Source organism: Eublepharis macularius, chromosome 4 (genome assembly GCF_028583425.1).
Source record: "Eublepharis macularius isolate TG4126 chromosome 4, MPM_Emac_v1.0, whole genome shotgun sequence".
Classification (NCBI taxonomy): domain Eukaryota; kingdom Metazoa; phylum Chordata; class Lepidosauria; order Squamata; family Eublepharidae; genus Eublepharis; species Eublepharis macularius.
In genome coordinates, this window is record NC_072793.1 from 3069480 (window position 1) to 3089497 (window position 20018).

General features: G+C 47.0%; 1 protein-coding gene and 1 long non-coding RNA gene across 4 annotated transcripts in view; one reads left to right on the forward strand and one right to left on the reverse strand.

Annotated features, from left to right (window-relative positions):
- STXBP4 (syntaxin binding protein 4) overlaps positions 1-20018 on the reverse strand; it is a 251066-nt gene that overhangs the window by 135910 nt on the left and 95138 nt on the right. The window lies entirely within an intron of this gene.
- The window catches only part of LOC129328190 (uncharacterized), a 73470-nt gene that overhangs the window by 18583 nt on the left and 34869 nt on the right, over positions 1-20018 (forward strand). The gene's annotated exons all lie outside the window — the stretch shown is intronic.

Below are 20018 nucleotides of genomic sequence, written 5' to 3' on the forward strand. Positions count from 1 at the left end.
ACAGGATAACAGAGAGCAAAGAGGGAAATAAAACATGTATATGCTTAGGGCCTGAAAATATACTTTAGAAGCTCAGAGCACTGGAAAAATGGAAACTAAAAGTGGGTATGTGCAGACTCACAAGACAAACCACTAGAAGGAATGGTTCAAAACGAGAGCATGACTATTGGCCAATGTCTCCTTTTTTCAGCCTCTGAATACACACGCTTGCTCTTTGGGAGCATAAATGCTGTTTTATAGCAAATCTACATTGAGTTGGATCCAGCAATCTGTCAAGATGACAACTGTGGATCTTTCCTGCATTCTTCTCCCTGCCGGCAGCCATTTCCCACCTAGTAAAGTTTACTTGAGGCATCTTGTCTGGCCACGGTAGTGAGAGAGGGGACATGTCAGGCTATGGGTGACAGGATATGGTAGACAGGTCCCTGTACCATTGCAACAAGAAGTCCATGCTCTTGGTTAAATGGTTTTATTCAGAAATCCAATCACTCCCACATATATGTCCATAGAGTTGCTCAAAAGTACATTGTCCCACGGTGTTGCATCCTCTCCTCTGCAGTTATGGATCTGTGAGGGCCCTATTCGAGCATGGGTGGTAAAGTCCTTTGGTAGTAGGTAGACCAGGCTTGGGGGATCGCTCCCAGTTCAGGATACATCAGGATACATCAGGAGCCAATTATCTTGTTGATAGTAACATAGCATCTTAAAAATTGTTCTAACACTTGATTTGTGCATTCCGTTTGTCCATTGGTCTAAGGCTGATGGACGGAGCTTATATACCTTGTTCAATTCCAGAAACTTTGAGAAGCTCCCACCAGAAGTTGGCAACGAACTGTACGCCCCGATCCGAGATCACTTTGGTAGGAAATGAATGTAATCTGACCACGTTTCATGAACAGGCTGGCTAATTTTTTAGCTGTGGGGATAGTAGTACATGGAATGAAATGGGCTTGCTTAGAAAAGAAGTCCACAATCACTAAAATGATTGTAAATCCTTTTGAGGAGGAAAGGTCAGTGATAAAGTCCATTGATATTACAGCCCATGGTCTAGGAGGGGTTTCTAATGGTTACAATAGTCCAGGGATTTTCCCCCTCCTAGTTTTCCCCATTATATATACTGGACAGGAGGATACATATTAAGAGACATCCTTTCTCATATTTGGCCACCAAAATTGTCTTTGTACTAAATGAAGGGTTTTCAAATACCCCAAATGACCGGCTAGTTTCGCATCGTGACAAAGAAAAAGATTTCTTTTCTTAAACTGGTTGGGATGCAGAGTTTGTCTCTCCTGTACCAGTGGTCATCTCCCTCCTGTTTCAGTTCAGCTTTGGGCACATTTCCCTCATCCCTTTCGGTTTCAGCTTTTATTCTCTCTCCCCATTCTGAGAGACCAGGTTTTGTGCTGCTTTGTGTTTTTTCGGCTTGGCTGTGTGTCGTCACCACTCCTCCCAATTGAGCTGGTGAGAAAACTGTATCAATTATCTCTTCCTTCTGGCTGTCATGTTGGGGCATGTGTGAAAGGGCATCTACTAGGAAATTCGACAGCCCAGGGAGGTACTTCAACGTGAAGTTGAATTTATAGAGGAATTCCGCCCACCTTAACTGTTTGGCGCTCAGTCTACGGGGGTGTATAGTGCCTCTAAGCTTTTTATGATCAGTCAATACTTCAAAAGGTACTTTAGCCCCTTCTAGCCAATGCTGCCAGGTGGTAAGTACTAATTTCACTGCAAAAGATTCTTTTCCCCATACATTCCAATTGTGTTCAGTCTCAGAGAATTTTTTCGAAATGTATGTGCAGGGGTGCAATTTCCACTCTTCATTTGGTTGTAGGAGCACACACACACACACACACCCCACGGCAGTGTCACTAGCATCAACCTGGACCACAAATTTCTGGTTCTCATCAGGGTGTCGTAGAACTGGTTCAGAGATAAACAGCTTTTTTAGGTTTTCAAAAACCTCTTGGCATTCCCGAGTCCAGTTGAACTTGGCACTGGGCTTTTCCCCGTGCAGTCCCTTCCCCTTTGTTTTTAAGAAGTCCGTTAAGGGGAGGGCAATTTGAGCAATGGTTTTTATGAAGGGTCGGTAAAGGTTAGCGAACCCTAGGAACGACTGCAATTGCCTTCTTGTTTTGGGGGCCTCCCACCCCACTACAGCTTGGATTTTTTCTGGGTCCATTTTCAGTCCTTGGTGAGAGACTCGGTACCCCAAAAAATCCAGCTCCTCTTTATGGAATTCATATTTAGACAATTTTACTGGCAGTTTGTTTCTCTTTATAGTGGTTAGCACCTTTCTGACCAACTCCACATGGGATTCTTTATCAGCGGAATAAATCAATATGTCATCGAGGTAAACAACCACACCTTTGTACAGGTATTCATGCAGCACTTCATTAATTAAATTCATAAACACATTTGGTGCCCCCTATAGGCCAAAAGTCATTATGAGGTATTCGAATTGCCCCCAAGGGGTATTGAATGCAGTTTTCCATTCATCCTCCTCCCTTATACTCACCCGGAAATAAGCATCTTTTAGGTCTAGTTTAGAAAAGATTTTGTCTTGTGCCACCACACTGAGCAAGTTTCTAATTAAGGGGAGGGGATATGCATTTGACATGGACACAGCATTTATTCCACAATAGTCAGTACCAATCTTTCTTTTTCATAGAATCATAGAGTTGGAAGGGGCCATACAGACCATCTAGTCCAACCCCCTGCCCAGTGCACGACCAGCCTAAAGCATCTCTGACAGATATTCATCCAGCCTCTTCTTGAAAACTGTCAGTTTTTGCGGAACATTACGGGCACAGCATGGGGGGAACTGGCAGGGCAGATGAATCCTCGCTCTAAGTTTTTGTTAATGAATATTCTCAGCTCCTTTCTTTCGGCTGGGCTCATAGAGTACAATTTTTCCTTAGGCAACTTTTCCCCTGGAATGAGTTCAATAGCATAGTCCGTACCTCAATGAGGAGGAAGCTCATCAGCTTCTTTTTCATCAAACACTTGTTTTAAATCTTGATATTCGGGGGGAATGGCTTTCTCCTCCTCCGTGGTCAACAGCACAGTCTCTAACAGGGAGGGTGCCTCCCGGCCCCATACTTTAGTCCATGTATGTTTTGCACAATGATCCCTCTTAAAGACCACTATTCCAGTGGACCATTTGATGTACGGGTCATGGTCCCATAGCCAGCGACTTCCCAGTACCAGGGGGTATTTGCCCACATCACTGTTCGATATGTTCGATTCTCCCAATGATCTCCCATACTCGTTGGGGTAGGTTCAGTTTTATAGGGTGCAGGATTCATGTTAGACCCATCCATTTGCTCAAATACTATAGTGCCTTTGAGTTCTATTAGTTCTAGTCCAAGTCCTGTAACCCGGGCTGGCGATATCAAGTCCCGGGAGCATCCGGAATCTATTAATGTTTGCACTCGCACATGAGTTCCCTTTTTTGGATTCAGTAACATCACTGGCATAAATAGTATGGCCCCTCTTTCTCTCACCTCTGGTGGTTTGGGCTCCTTAGGGACCTGCTGTCGGGACCTTTTCACAGCAGGTCTGTCTCGTTTCCCAATGGCGGGGTGAAATCCTCTTCTGCCTCTTTCTGTGTGGGTCCCTCAGTATTTCTGGGACTCTCATCGGCATCCAAGCCAGTCCCCGGCTTCCCACGCTTTGGAGGCACTTCCCAACTAGGTGGCTTTGGGGGCCCTGCAGGGTACTCTTTGGCCTCTCCCCCCTTGTGCCAGCTTTACAGGGCATTGTGCTGCAAAGTGTCCCATGCCCCCACATTTTAAACATAGTCCTTGTCGCCATCGTAATGCTCTCCCGGTTACGGAGATAGGGGCTTTTGGACCTAGCGAGGTATAGCCCCTGCCTGCAGTGGTTGGTCTCCTCGTCCCAGCATGCTGCTGCATTCTAACAAGTTTCACTACTTGGGTTCTATTTTCAACCTCACATGCCAATTGGATCCATCCTAACAGGGTTTGTGGGTCATCTTGCATTAGTGCTTGATCTAGCAGGTCAGCATTCAATCTGTTTTGGAAAAGTTCAATTTTTACTTCTTCATGGTAGCCCTGAACTTTGGAGGCTAATTGTCTAAATTCAGCAGCATATGGGGCGTGGCGTCGGCACCGAGAGGAATGGACGCCTGAAGCTGAAGCTCCGCTTCAATTCCACCTCGAAACCCCATTAACAGCTTCGAAAAACGTTCTACACATCGTAGCATGAAGGGTAAGCAAGACTTATCCTCTAAGAAACATAATAATAAGGCAGGGAAAAGTTTGCAAAGCTACTTCCCGGCGTCGCAGATTGAAGGTGCTGAGGGGGAGGGGGAAGGAGCGAGCAACAACATGGCGGCCGTCGTGGCTAATGCTGAGGCGCGAAAAATGCAAACGATTTCATACGACCCAGCATTGAAAACCCTGCTGCAAGAGCTTGAGTTGAGCTTCTCCGACAAAATCACCCATCTGATGGAGCCGCTATCTCAACAGTTACGTGACCTTAAGATAGTTACGGACTCTGCCGTTTTAAAATCAGATCAGGCTCTTAACCAAAATGCCGTTTTGAGGGAGGAGGTTCGCTCCCTGCAGTCAGAAAACGATCGTATTCAAAATAAGATCCTGGATATGGAAATCCAAATGCGGGGCTCTAATTTGAAATTTAGGGGGATAGAGGAGAATACTGCCATGGATACGGACCTCTCTAACTTTTTGGCGGGCTGGCTGACGGCAGAGCTGCAACTGAAGGAAACCCCTGCAATGCTTGTAACCAAAGCCTAAAGAGTGGGTCCCAAAAATCCAGACAAGAGAAGAGGTCCTAGAGATGTTGTGGCCGTCTTCTCGGACTGGAGAGTAAGGAAGATAATGCTTGAAACAGCAAGGGCGCGAAAATTCCTGTCCCATAATGGAGGGCGGATCAGCGTCTTCACAGACCTGCTGACGGAGATCCTGGAACGGAGAAGACAGTTCAAGCCCATAACTGAAGAGCTTAGGAATGCCCGAATAGAGTATGGTTGGACCCGCTATTCAACGCTGCATCTCAAGGTGAACGGCAAGCAACAGTTGGTCTCCACTCCCGAGGACGGCCTTCGCCTCCTTCGTGATTTAGGCATAGAGATCGCCATGGAGACAGAAACCAACACACAAAAGAGAAAACGGAGCCTGCCAATGTCTCCTCAGAAAAATAGTAAAATACCCGTTCGGGACACCTGACTTTCAAGTGTAAGATACGTGGCCAAATATGTTGTGTTAGAACGTCCCTATCTTGTTGTGATTACTAGCAGATGGGGGTGGGTGAGGTGGGATTGAAAGGGTTGCTTCCCTATTTGCCCTTTCCACAGACAGTCCTCCTTACTGTTTAATTGCAGCAGCCCCGTTGCAGGACCCACTCAAGGGGCTGCTGAGGACTGTTTAGCAAGTTAATTGTTTTCAATATACTGAAGAAGCTTCTTACTTCTCTTAGTACACAATTGTTGCATTTGTATATACATAATAATTTTTTTGTTTGTTTGTTTTGTTTAAGACACTTCAGGAAAATATAAAGTATAGTAAAGTGCTGTGTGCTTGTTGTATATAGTTGATATTGACAGTTAAGGCAAGTTAGTGTTTTAGTATTAGAGGTAAATCCATTAGGTTAGTTGGCTCCCCATTAGGATACTAAAAGAGAGAATTTTAATTAATTTCCAATCAATTGAATAATTTATTGAACACTCAGGATTAATTGAAGTTCAGTGCATTATTAATCAGGAAAAGTTAACACTGCAGCCTGCTTCAGAAGCACAGTTCTAAATTTTGCTCACTGATAGTCTGTTTTAACTGCCAACGTACTCAAAGAGTCAAAGGGGTTTGATTAAATACTGTAAATTATTACCATAACAACTTGATTTTCACCCACTGTATTCTCTATTGAATTTATAATATATGCCATGATTTTTATTCTTTTCTAACCATGAATTCATTGAATGATTGCTTTTGTTAATTACTCAGGATTAATTGAAGTTAAGGGCATTACTACTCAGGGAGAGATAACATAGCAACCTATTTGAGTAACACGATTCTAAGTTTTGCTCTCTGACGGATTGATTGATTGCCTATGCACTCTAAAAGAAAAAGGGGGTTAGATTAAATATTATACATTATTAATATAACAACCTGATTTTTACCCATTGTACCCTCTATTGAATTTATGATACATGCTTCGATTCTTATTTTTTTAACCATGAATTCATTGTATGATTGCTTTTAAAGTAATGAATTTCTGATTGATTGATTGCTTAGTAACAGATAGTAATCTTCTTATCTGAATTTTACTGCACCTGTATATCAACTCTTTATTTGGTACATAAGGTGTCTTTAACCGTACTACTCTAATCCTCCATAGAATATTGGGCCAGTCGTTCCAACACTCCCGCTAGAGATCTAGACATACACGACCCCTGATCGAAAATATTAGACATCTCCCTAAGGGTTATCCTTACTAATCTGACTTCTTTCCTCTCCAAGATGGCATCACAACCAGGTCTTCACATTGTTTCTCAGAATGTGAGGGGGCTAAATAATTTAGTGAAGAGAAAGAGAGTTCTGTCAAACCTAGCAAAGCTTAATGTAGATGTAGTCCTGCTACAGGAAACTCACCTGCACGCAAATTTTGAGGCGGAACTTAAGGCCTCGTGGATACAACTGCAATATCATGCAAAGGGCTCTTCAAAATCCCGAGGGGTGGCCATCTTGTTTACCAAAAAGGCCCAATTTGTGCATAAAGCCACTCTAAGAGATCACAGGGGGCGGTTCTTGTTTATAAAGGGCCAGTTAAATGGGCAATTACTCACACTAGCTACAATCTATGCGCCTAATGCACAGCAATTAGAATTCACTGAAGAGGTTCTGCAAAAGTTGAAGAACTTCCAAGAGGGACCGGTAGTAGTGGGAGGAGACTTTAATTATGTAGCAAACTACAGTTTAGATAAATCCTCCTTTACCCGTAATAAAACTTCTAAACTGCTAAGAGCTCCCAAAAATCCCGGCCAAGACACAAAACTGCTCGCGCTATTCACACAATTCCATTTAGTAGATATATGGAGGGAAATGAACAAGCTGGTTAAAGATTACACGTACTACTCGGCCCGCCACGACATTTACACCAGGATTGATTTCATCCTGGTGTCCCCAGACTTGATTGACAGAGTACAACTCTCAAATATAGGGAACATAGACTACTCGGACCATGCGTGGGTAGACTGTAAATTATCCCTGGAAAGCACGCATGAAAAGGAGAGGCACTGGACATTCAATAAAAACCTAATATTACATGAAGACAATGTGTTGAAAATTGAACAATATATCACTCAATATCTTACAGACAATCAGACAGACATGATATCACCCCAAACAGTGTGGGATGCTCTTAAGGCTGTATTAAGGGGGCAACTGATAGCCTTGTCTGCTGCCCTAAATAAAAAAAAGGCTTCAAAAACAACTTATAATGGATAAAATCCACCAATTGGAACGTCTGCACAAAGAAAGAGGTAGTAAAAAAATCTATAAGCAGCTGTTACACGAACGTAAAGCCTTGGAGTCTCTCGAGACTCACCAAATCCAAAAAAACCTCTTGTATCTGAAACAGAAACACTGGAATCACTCCCCTAGGACACTACGCTGTATATCCTGGAAAGTTAAGGAGAAAAAGATCAATAGATATATCAGGCTCATAAAAGATGCCAAAGGACAGGTATTCTCTAAATCCCCCGAAATATTACAGGTGTTTAAAACATTCTACGCGAACTTATATACATCAACTAAACCTGATAATATGGCGATCAGAAAATATCTCTCAAACCACAAAAACATCAAAAAATTGACATTGGCGCATAGCAGAATAATGGACAGTCCAATCTCCACTACGGAGCTACTGGACTCTATTAAAAGACTGAAGGGCAATAAGGCCTCAGGGCCAGATGGATACCCGGCTGAATTCTATAAAAAGTTTGCCCTAGTCTTAACCCCACCCTTATTACTGGCCTGTAATGATGTATATATCTCAGGGACCCTCCCCAAAACCTGGTCTGAGGCAATAATTACTATGATCCCCAAGGAGGGTAAAGATCCTTCAAACCCTGGATCCTACAGACCAATTTCCCTACTAAACGTTGATTATAAGATCTTCACCTCTATATTTGCCCACCGTTTTAACTCCTTTATTGAAAACTATATTTGTACGGATCAGATTGGCTTTATTCCCAATAGGGACATCTCAGATAATATCTACAAGGCACTGAATATCTTGACATTCAGTAGACATCATAATATACAGTCCATGTTCCTCTCACTGGACGTAGAAAAAGCCTTCGACACCCTTGAGATCCCATACCTACAAGTGCTTCTCTCCCAAATGAACTTTGGTTCTAAATTTTTACAAATAATCAAAGCAATATATGAGGGCCCCCGTGCGAGAATTAAACTAAATGATATAGCATCCAATTCCTTCTCTCTCCACCGAGGCACGCGCCAAGGCTGCCCCCTATCCCCTATCCTCTTTGCTCTGGCTATAGAGCCTCTGGCAGAGGCGATAAGGACTAATAGGAGAATTCAAGGCATTGAAATTAATAACCACAGCTTTAAGCTGTGTTTATTTGCTGACGACATCTTACTATTCATCACAAAACCACTTGATTCTCTAAAATTTCTGACTGACGAACTTCCTCAATTTGGGCAAGTATCTGGCTTGAAAATAAATCCAAGCAAGACCACCATTCTGCCTGTAAATCTACCCGAGGCAACATGTAGTAGCATAAAACGGCAATTTGATTTCCAGTGGGTCAAAACACACCTTCATTATCTGGGTATAAATATCCCATCTAATCCGGCTCAGCTACTCCAAGTGAATCATGTTCAAAAGCTTAAAGAAATTAAACACCTCCTGCTCAAATGGAACAAGCAAAATCTGGCGTGGTATGAAAGATATCACTTGATAAAATCCTTTGTCCTCCCGAAATTGATCTTCTTATTCCGAACGATTCCAATTGACGTCCCTAGTAAAATTATCAACCAGTGGCAGACAATTTTTAACCGATTCCTATGGCAGAACAAACGCCCCAGAATAGCCTTTAAGATCCTGTGCGCCCCTAGGGCGGCAGGAGGCTTTAATTATCCTGACATAGGGCTCTATTACGACGCAGCCAGGCTGTCAGATGTCCTTCAAATCTTACATCCTACCGGGCACTCTGATTGGACTGATATATTGCAAGTCTTCTCCCAGCCAAAAACATTGAGGGAAACATTCTGGTCCATGCCGAGCCTCCGTCCTCCCTCAGTACACCACAATATATTCCTCAAGGCACTTTTAAAACTTTGGGACAGATACAAAAAGGTCCTCCTCCCGGCTATATCCCGCTTTTCAGTACTCACGGCCCATAAGGGCATGCCCCACCAGCACAATATAACAGCGCTACGCTCTTGGGAAGACTTAAGAGACTTAAGGTTGCTAGACGTAGCTACTAAGGATGGTATCATAAGCAGGGTAGAACTGAACAACAAAGTGGGCAGGGAAATCCCTTGGTTCTTCTATCTCCAACTGAGATATCTCCTAAATGCACTGGATATAAAAAGCATAATGGCCAAACCGATAACTACACTTGAAACTCTTCTAGACTCCCGATCACTTATTCGTAAAGGCCTCCTGTCAAAATTCTATCACATACTGATTGATACCAAAAAACCAAGCAATGAGGCACTGTTGAACAAATGGCAACATGATTGCGGGACAGAATTATCACAGGAAGATAGAGAGCAAGTTTGGGCATCTGCATTGATTAATTCCCCTGTCACCAGTGTGAGACTCCAAACCTACAAGCTTATCCACAGATGGTACCTCACCCCCCAAAAGCTAGCGAAAATATATCCTGGCAGGTCTTCCCTTTGCTGGAAAAAGTGCGGAGGGCAAGGTACTTTCCCGCATTGCTGGTGGGAATGTACCTATATAGCCGACTTCTGGCAGACGATTCTCCGTGAAATTTCTCGTATTACAGCTTATGAGATACCCTTACGCCCGGAACTTGTTTTCCTAGATCTCTGGAAAGATTTGGCAATTCCCCAAATAAGGAAAGATTTGATCAGAACTCTCTTGGTAGCTGCAAAAAATGCGATTGCACTCAGGTGGAAATCACACTTTCCACCCAATCTTGATATGTGGTACAGAATGGTGTGGAATCACCTTATGATGGATAAGATAGCAGACAGAATCAGATTGCTGCAGAACCCCTCTAAAACTACACAGTTTTATTCGAAATGGTATCCTTTCTTGGACTTTCTATCCCAGAATTCATGGCTGGTCTCTAAGCTTCCCTATTACACGGTTATAAACCCTGAGATTTGAATTATAGGCTTGTTATGTAATATACTGGCTTTGCTTGTTTATCATTCCCCCTACAAAGCTAACGCCTACCTTGTACTGTATTTGAACGTTGACAAAGGTGGACACCTCTTATCTAACTTATCCGCGCAAACTGCTGTTATTACTCTCTTGCTTTAGCTTAACTATGTATAGCACCATGTTATGTTTATGCAGTTACTGTTGTTCTTGTTATATGTTATATGCTGAAAATTCTTTAATAAAAAAAAAAAAGAAAAAAAAATTCAGCAGCATATTCCCTTACGGTTCTGGCCCCGTCTGATGAGTTTTGTTCGAGCCCTCTCCCCTTCTAATGGGTCTTCACATTGGGCTTTGAGTGCATATACAAAAGCATTTGGGAAGATATTAGAACAGATATTGGGAAGATATTAGAACAGATTTTAAAGCGATCAATCTGTAAGCATCTGAAGGACCGCTCAGTGATCCGGGGAAGTCAGCATGGTTTTGTTCCTAACAGATCCTGCCAGACCAACCTGGTTTCCTTCTTTGATCGAGTGACCAGCTTACTGGATCAGGGGAACTCTGTTGACGTGATTTATCTGGATTTCAGTAAAGCTTTTGATAAGGTTCCCCATGACATTCTGATGGGCAAACTGGAAGACTGTGGAGTAGACTATAGGACAGTTTGGTGGATAGGTAACTGGTTGGAGGACCGCACTCAAAGAGTGGTGGTCAACAGCGTTTCATCAGATTGGAGGGAGGTGTCCAGTGGGGTGCCGCAGGGCTCGGTTTTGGGCCCGGTACTTTTCAATATTTTTATCAATGATCTGGATGAAGGAGTGGAAGGGCTGCTCATTAAATTTGCTGATGATACCAAATTGGGAGCGGTAGCAAACACCCAAGAAGATAGAATTAAAATTCAACAAGACCTGAATACTCTGGAGAAGTGGGCAGCTGTGAATAGGATGCAATTCAACAAAGACAAGTGCACAGTATTACATCTGGGCCACAAAAATGAGAAGCACAAATACTGGATGGGGGATACACTTCTGGGCAGTAGTATATGTGAAAGGGATCTTGGGGTAAGAGTGGACTATAAACTGAATATGAGCAGTCAGTGTGATGCGGTGGCAAAAAAGGCTAATTCAATCCTGGGTTGTATCAAAGGGGCCATAGCATCGAAATCGCAGGAGGTCATAGCCCCTCTCTATACTGCCTTGGTCAGGCCACACCTGGAGTATTGTGTGCAGTTCTGGAGGCCTCACTTCAAAAAGGATGTGGACAAAATCGAGAGGGTGCAGAGGAGAGCGACGAGGATGATCAGGGGTCTGGAGACTGAGCCCTACGAGGAAAGGCTGAGGGCCTTGGGAATGTTTAGTTTGGAGAAGAGGAGGTTGAGGGGGGACATGATTGCTCTCTTTAAATATTTGAAAGGCTGTCATTTGGAGGGCAGGGAGCTGTTCCAGTTGGCAGCAGAGGGTAGGACGCGAAGCAATGGGCTAAAACTACATGCACAAAGGTACCGACTGGATATTAGGAAAAACTTTTTCACCATCAGAGTAGTTCAAAAGTGGAATCAGCTGCCTAGGGAGGTGGTGAGCTCCCCCTCACTGGCAGTTTTCAAGAAGAGGTTGGATGAATATTTGTCAGAGATGCTTTAGGCTAATCCTGCACTGGGCAGGGGGTTGGACTAGATGGTCTGTATGGCCCCTTCCAATTCTATAATTCTATGATTTAAGTCATGTAGCTCGGGAGCTCCCATGTTATGCAGGGTCACATACCATTCGGCTGCTGCCCCTTCCATTCGAGATCCTAAGTGGCTCACCCGACTGTGCTCCAAAGGAAACAAATGTCCCCAATCTTGGAAAAACTCCATAGCTTGTACTATAAAACATCCCAAGTTCCTGGGGCTTCTGTCAAATGTGACTTCCAATTTGAACCATCCTTGCAGCAGTCCCGCTGCGGGAGCTCCTGCTCCCCGCTCCCCCACCAGCTGGTGGATCGGGGCCACTCCAAATGGGGGTGGTTGAACGTGTTCTTGTGCCACGAAGGGTATTTGATGGGCTCCATCTGCTCCATAGCCCCTTGGAGCTGCCGGTGGTATTCCTCCGTACTGTGGTGAAAGGCTTGTGGTTGAACCCTCGGGGCTCCCTGAGGTGGGTATATTGGAGAACCCCCTGTTTGCGGGTGGCTTATTTGTACTCCTGTCCCCATTGGGACAATGATAGGGGTTCGCTGTGGTTGGCCGGTTTGGGGCACCCTCATCCCTACGGCAGCAACCGATGACCCTGTGCTTGCTGTAGCAGACAGGACCCTCAATGGCTGGGTTCCCCCTTGTTGGGCCCCCACTCCCCTCTGGAGTGGTAAAGTGGGAATTGTCAACAGTGGCAGGGGTGTTTGAATCTGCAAGTTCATCGGGACTCTCATCCCCATTGTGGCAATTGGCACCCCTGTGCCACCCACGATCGGAGGAACAGTCAATGGTTGTTGGTTGTTGTGGGTTTTCCGGGCTGTATTGCCGTGGTCTTGGCATTGTAGTTCCTGACGTTTCACCAGCAGCTGTGGCTGGCATCTTCAGAGGTGTAGCACCAAAAGACAGAGATCTCTCAGTGTCACAGTGTGGAAAAGATGTAGGTCATTTGTATCTACTCAGGAGGGGTGGGGTTGAGCTGAGTCATCCTGTAAGAGTTTCCCAGGGTGTGGAATGCTAATGGCGGGAGGCTTCACTGTATCCTGAGGAGGTTCTTTTGCATATGGATTGGTACTTGATGTGCTAATCTTCTCTGCAGGGCTATTGTTGGGGATAGAATGTTTTGTTAGCCTGGTGTTTTTCAGAACTGGAAACCATGCTCTGTTCATTCTTAAGGTTTCTTCTTTCCTGTTGAAGTTTTGCTTATGCTTGTGAATTTCAATGGCTTCCCTGTGCAGTCTGACAAAGTAGTTGGAAGTGTTGTCCAGTATTTTGGTGTCCTGGAATAAGATACTGTGCCCTGTTTGCGTTAGGCTATGTTCAGCCACTGCTGATTTTTCAGGTTGTCCAAGTCTGCAGTGTCTTTCATGTTCTTTTATTCTTGTCTGGATGCTACGCTTTGTGGTCTCGATGTAAACTTGTCCACAGCTGCAGGGTATACGGTATACTCCTGCAGAGGTGAGGGGGTCTCTACTGTCTTTTGCTGATCGTAGCATCTGTTGTATTTTTCGGGTGGGTCTGAATACTGCTTGAAGGTTATGCTTTTTCATAAGCTTTCCCATCTGATCAGTAATTCCTTTGATATATGGCAAAAACATTTTTCCTGTAGGAGACTGTTTTTCCTTGGTTGTTTGATTCATCCTGGGTTTGATTGCTCTTCGGATTTCATTTCTGGAGTAGCCATTTGCCTGAAGTGCGTGGTTTAGATGATTAATTTCCTCATTGAGAAAGTGCGGCTCACATATCCGTCTTGCACGATCCACTAATGTTTTCATTATGCCTCTTTTCTGTCGGGGGTGGTGATTGGAGTTTTTGTGTAAGTACCGATCAGTGTGAGTTGGTTTCCTGTAGACCTTGTGACCTAACTGAAAGTTTGCTTTGCGGATGACCAAGGTATCCAGGAATGGGAGTTTTCCCTCGATTTCTTTCTCCATTGTGAATTGTATGTTCAGGTGGATGTTGTTGAGATGACAATACATAGTCAATGGTTGTGCTCTCCCATACTGACCCATCCCTACTTCCCAGGAAGATATATTTGGTGCAGTCACTAGGGTGGGAGGCAGGATGAGACTCCTTCCCTCTGTTCTTGTTGCTACTATTGGAAAATGTGTAATTGAGGGAACTACTTGGTCGTCCCTGAACTGTGCAGCAGTCATTAAAAGCACTCTTCCCCTTTCCAGCGGCACTATCCCTATAGAATTTATTGGATCTTGTCCATTTGCGGAGCTCTCCTCAACTGCGGCAGGGTAGGGCTTTTTCTTGGTTCCTCACATGCTCCCGTCACTGTTGTCACCAGTGTCTCCGGTGAACTTATGTTCTCTTGCCCTTTGAGGAGGTTTTGTTTCCATTCTTGTTGTATCCTCGAGGCGTGAGCTAGCTCCTCCTGAGTTGGATGCATCTCATCTCTCACGGTTTGAGGTGTCTGGCCCGCAATAGGGATTGCTGGCCCGGCCGCAGCCTTTAAGTCACTTGATACCATGGAGTCCATCTCTTCCTCAACGGAATAATCCACCAAAGTGTGCTCATTACCAGGTGTTAATCTGCGGTCCCCCTGCATTTTTAAACCTGACAACACTGATTGTGTTGCTTTATCCTGCAGTGCGGGTAGCTATGGCGTCTGGCCCCAATCCTGGTTGTTTGGCCTGGCCATGGCTCCCAATTCACAGCTGTCCAAAGGATCTGTTCCTGTCTCATCTTTAACTCCACGATATTCCATGGCATTGCCAGGCAGTAATCCAGGGTCCCCCAATATTTGTAAATCCTCCGCTATGTCTCGCAAGAAGCAGTACTCGCTGGTCTCAGCCATCCATGGTGGCCTCACACTCCACCCCGCGTGGCCTATTGCAGTGGCTGCTCCTCTTGCCATCGGCTCGCCAACATACCCCTCCATCTCGATAAAACATCGAAAGTACATCGTCCCACGGCATTGCATCCTCTCCTCTGCAGTTAGGGATCTATGAGGGCCCCACTCGCGCGTGGGTGGTAGATTCTAGTGGTAGTAGGTAGACCTGGCTTTGGGGATAGCTCCCAGTTCAGGGTACATCAGGAGGGTCCCGGCTGCACTAAGTTCCCTCATTGCAGATATATTATAGTCCATAAGGTAGTCCAAATGCGTGTGGGTCACAGGTGCCAGTTCTCTGGAAGTCCCTTCCGGAGTTGCACCTGGTCACAGTTGATTGATGGGATCCTCTGGCGCTGTTGGCTCCAGGTCAGGCTCTGACGACGTGAAGCCAGTAAGCCATTCTCCAAGGGTTGCAGGTGCAGAGGAAAATGACTAGATTCCTCTCAAAACGTCAGGCTGTGGGTGACAGGATATGGCAGACGGGTCCCTGAACCATTGCAACAAGAAGTCCAAGCTCTTGGTTAAATGGTTTTATTCAAAATCCAAACATCTCCATATATATGTCCATAGAATTACTCAGAGGCAAGAAAGCATCTAAGCTGTACACGCTTCCTTGATAGGAATAGAAACTTGAAGAAAGTACAGTTCTAAAGACCCACTCATTTCCCCCTCCCACTTAGACCACAGGTTTGCGTGGGAAAGGGTCTGGGAATTTCTTCCAGGGTTTACACATCAGCCTAGACAGGACAAAAAGGCATAAGAGTAAAAACAGGGTTAACATACCTGTAACTTATGTTCATCGAGTTCTTCTGTGCTGACACACATGGGGACTGCGCAGGCGCAGGCCAGCCGCCGGAGAATTTTCTAGAGCTTCCATGGCTCCGAAGGGGCCGTTTGTCGCGCGCCTCAGCGACCGTTTTCCCGCCCAAACGGTCACGTGATCCTCCAGCGACCAACGGCCCCTTCCCTCAGTTCTCCCTTGCCGCCGCTTGACCAACACACTTCAGCCATAACACCTTAAAAACACCAATTTCCGTTACAGCCAACACATTATCGTGCATTGGAGTTCACAGCGGGGTAGGAGGGAGGGTTGTGTGTCAGCACAGAAGAACTCGATGAACATAAGTTACAGGTATGTTAACCCTGTTTTCATCTTCGTTCTTCTGTGCCTCCACACATGGGAGTGTACCAAGCTTCACACAATAAGGAAGGCGGGGGTGAAGTCCAACACAATTTTATTGAACAAACAAGAACAACAATAAATAGATATGCATATATACATCTACGTAAAAATACTGTGTAAGGACACATAAATACTCAATATTTACATATATAAACACCCCCAGGTACATATATACACACTTTCACTCAAGGGTACCCAGCAGGTACGCCAAGAAAGTCATTCCTAAACTCCCTCAGGAAAAAAGGGAGTGTAAGACAGCCTTGGCCACAGATACATCCTGCTCCGCATTGACATCAACGGCGTAATGCCTGACAAAGGTGTCTGCAGAGGACCATGTGGCCGCTTTACAAATGTTAACCAGGGGCACCCCCCTGAGGAGTGCCGAAGAGGATGCTTGGGACCGCGTGGAGTGGGCTCTGACATGAAGCGGGCAAGCCACCCCTGCCAGGGAATAGGCCTTGCTAATGGCCGTCACAATCCACCTAGACAGGGTCTGTGAGGAAGCCCTGTTACCCTTGTCCTTGGCCCCAAAACATACAAACAGGTGAGGACAGGAGCGGAATTTCTTCGTCCTATCCAGGTAATAGGCTAGGGCCCTCTTCAAGTCTAGGGAATGAAGGGCCTTTTCCCCCTTAGAGGAGGGTTGAGGAAAGAATGCAGGCAGTGAGATATCCTGCGAGAGGTGGAAGGCGGACACCACCTTGGGCAGGAACCCAAGGCAGGGACGCAGGACCACCTTGTTGGAATGAAACACAAGAAAGGGAGGGTCAGACCGCAGTGCAGACAGCTCACTGACCCTTCTGGCCGATGTGACGGCCACCAAGAATGCTACCTTGTAGGATAGCACATCCAAGGGGCATGTAGCCATAGGTTCAAATGGAGGCAACATGAGACGTGAGAGCACCAAGGACAGCGACCACTGAGGCACTGGCGCCGACACAGGTGGGTAAAGATTGTACATGCCCTTAAGGAACTGGCGGGAATGTGGGTGAGAAAACACTGTAGCACCCTCAACTCGGGCGTGAGCAGCTGATATCGCCGCCAAGTGTACCTTGAGGGAGGACACCTTCAAGCCCAGGCCACGCAAGTGGCACAAATACTCGAACACAACCCCCAAGGGACTGGTGTCAGGCACCACTCCTCTGGCAAGTGCCCAGAGCTCAAACCTGCGCCACTTGGCCGCATAAGCGCGCCTAGTGGATGGCCGACGGGCATTCAGGAGGACCCGCTGTACCTCGTCAGTAAAGCCTATCGGGGAGGAACGATCCGCCAAGCCGTTAGGTGCAGCTTCCTGGGATCGTGGTGGACTAGGCTCCCGTTTAGGAGAAGGTCTTGCCGAGGGGGCAGACTCACATATGTCCGTTGGGACATCCGCAGGAGCTTCGGGAACCAAACCTGCCGTGGCCAGAAGGGGGCCACCAGGATGCAGTCCGTCCCGTCCTCCTCTATCTTGCACAGGACCCTGGGAATCAAGGGGAACGGAGGAAACATGTAGTGCAAGCCCTGCGTCCACGTAAACTGGAAGGCATCCCCAATAGAGAGGGGGTCGCTCCCTGCCCTGGAACAGAACGTGTGGGCCTTGGTGGTCGTCGCAGTGGCGAACACGTCTATCACTGGATGACCCCACATCTGGAAGATCGGCCCAACGCACTCTACGTTCAGTTCCCACTCGTGGTCCAGCAAAGGGACCCTGCTGAGGGCATCTGCTCGGGCATTGTCTGACCCAGCTACGTGTATAGCACGGAGCGACACGCTGTTCTTGATAGCCCACTGCCAAGTGAGTGTGGCTTCCCGGCACAGGGCCATGGACACTGTGCCCCCCTGCTGATTCACGTAGTACATGGCAGTCGTGTTGTCCGTCTGCACCAAGACCTGACGATTTCGCAGCAGTGCTGTAAGAGACACAAGTGCAAAACGAATGGCCCTTAGTTCAAGCACATTGATATGGAGGGTCTTTTCCCTGTCAGACCAGACATCTTGCACAGACACATCACCACAGTAAGCCCCCCATCCCAGCAGAGAGGCATCAGTGGTAACCGTGACGTCATGGTGCTGATACCCAAAGGGGGTCCCTCTAAACAAGTTGTCATCAGACAGCCACCAGTCCAAGGAGGAGAGGATGACCCTCGGGATAGAGAATTTGAGGGATGGAGGGTGCAACAGAGCATCGTACCTCCGCACAAACCAGTTCTGGAGAGGGCGCATACGCAGCCTAGCGAAAGGCACCACAGAGGTGGCCGCTGCCATATGCCCTAGTAAGCACTGGATAGAGCGCACAGACTGGAATCGGTTCCTTTTAAACATGGACACTAGACCCCTTAGGGACCGAGCCCTCTCCAAGGGGAGCAGGGCCTTACCCTCCACAGAGTCTAACAGTGCACCAATGTAGGACACCTTGCAGTTGGGCACCAGCTTGGATTTCTCCAAGTTCACCAGGAGCCCCAGGCGTTGGCAAGTGCTAAGTACCAAGCCAATGTCCTGCACCAGCCCAGACTCCGATTCAGCCACGATGAGCCAGTCATCGAGGTACGGAAAGATGGTACAGCCTTCTTCCCGCAGGAAGGAAACCACAGGGGCCACACATTTAGTGAACACTCGTGGGGCAGTGGACAGGCCAAAGGGGAGCACCTTATACCGGAAAACCCTTTGCCGGTAAACAAAGCTCAGGTACTTCCTGTGCTCCTTCCTTATGCCCACATGAAAGTATGCGTCTTTTAAGTCAAGAACCGCAAACCAATCTCCCTGTTTCAGCAAGGCGATCACAGCCGCCAACGTAACCATCTTGAACTTGGTCACCTTGAGGAAGGCATTAAGGCCCCTCAGATCTAAAATGGGACGTAAGCCCCCATCCTTCTTAGGGACCAGGAAGAACCTAGAGAAGAAACCCTTTACAGAGTCCTCATAGGGCAATTCTTCCACAGCACCCTTGGCCAAGAGCGACACGATTTCCGCATCCAGCTCGGCCATAGTGTTATTGACAGCTGTCAGGGGTGAACTGCATCTGGGCAGCTCAACAAACTCCAGCCCGTACCCCAGTTCAACAATAGTTAAGACCCATGAGTCAGATGTTATTGACTCCCACTCAGAGAGGAGTGGACTAAGTCTGTCCGAAAAATTCGGGGATACGGCTGGCGTGACCCGTCAGTACTGCCTCCCGGCGCCCTGCTGATCTTTCTGCTGGGCCGGTTGTTGTGACGGGCGAAGCTTGAAGGGCCGACGCCTCCTCTGCTGTTGTGCGGGAGGGTATGGCCGCTGCTGGTAGGCAGGATACGGTTGGTAGCCCGGCCGCTGATGTTGGTATCTGCCCTGGTAGTGGTAAGGGCCGGACCGGGGAGCGTACCGTGGTCTGGAGGAGGGCTTGTCCGCTGGAGCCAGACCCAAGGACCGCGCCGTCTGCCTGTCCTCTTTTTTCTTTTTCAGGGTCTCGTCGGTCGATTTGGAGAACAGCGAGTCCCCTTCAAAGGGCATGCTCTCCACCCTGGAACGCACCTCCTGGGACAGGGCCGTAGACCGCAACCAGGAGTGGCGCCTGAGGACCACCGCCGAAGCCATCCCCCGAGCAGCAGTGTCAGCAGCGTGGCTCCCGGCATTCATCTGCTGCTTAGACAGCCGGACAGCCTCTGTTTGCAGCAGGGACACCACAGCCTTCTGCTCCGGTGGAAGGTCCCGGGTATAGGATGCCAACTTCTCCCAGAGGTACAGCTGGTACCCTGCCATGATGGTCTGGTAGTTGGCAATCCTCAGACCCAGCGAAGCGACGATGTACTGGCGCCTGCCCATGGCATCCAGCTTCTTGCCCTCTTTATCGGCAGGCACCGAGGAGTGACCCGACCGTCGGGGGTTGAATTCCTCCGTGACCAAGGAGGAAGGTGGAGGGTGTTTCACCAGTGCCGGCCAGGTACCCTGCTTGATTTTGTAGAGCTGCTCAATCCTCTTGGATGTTGGAGGCTGATCACAGG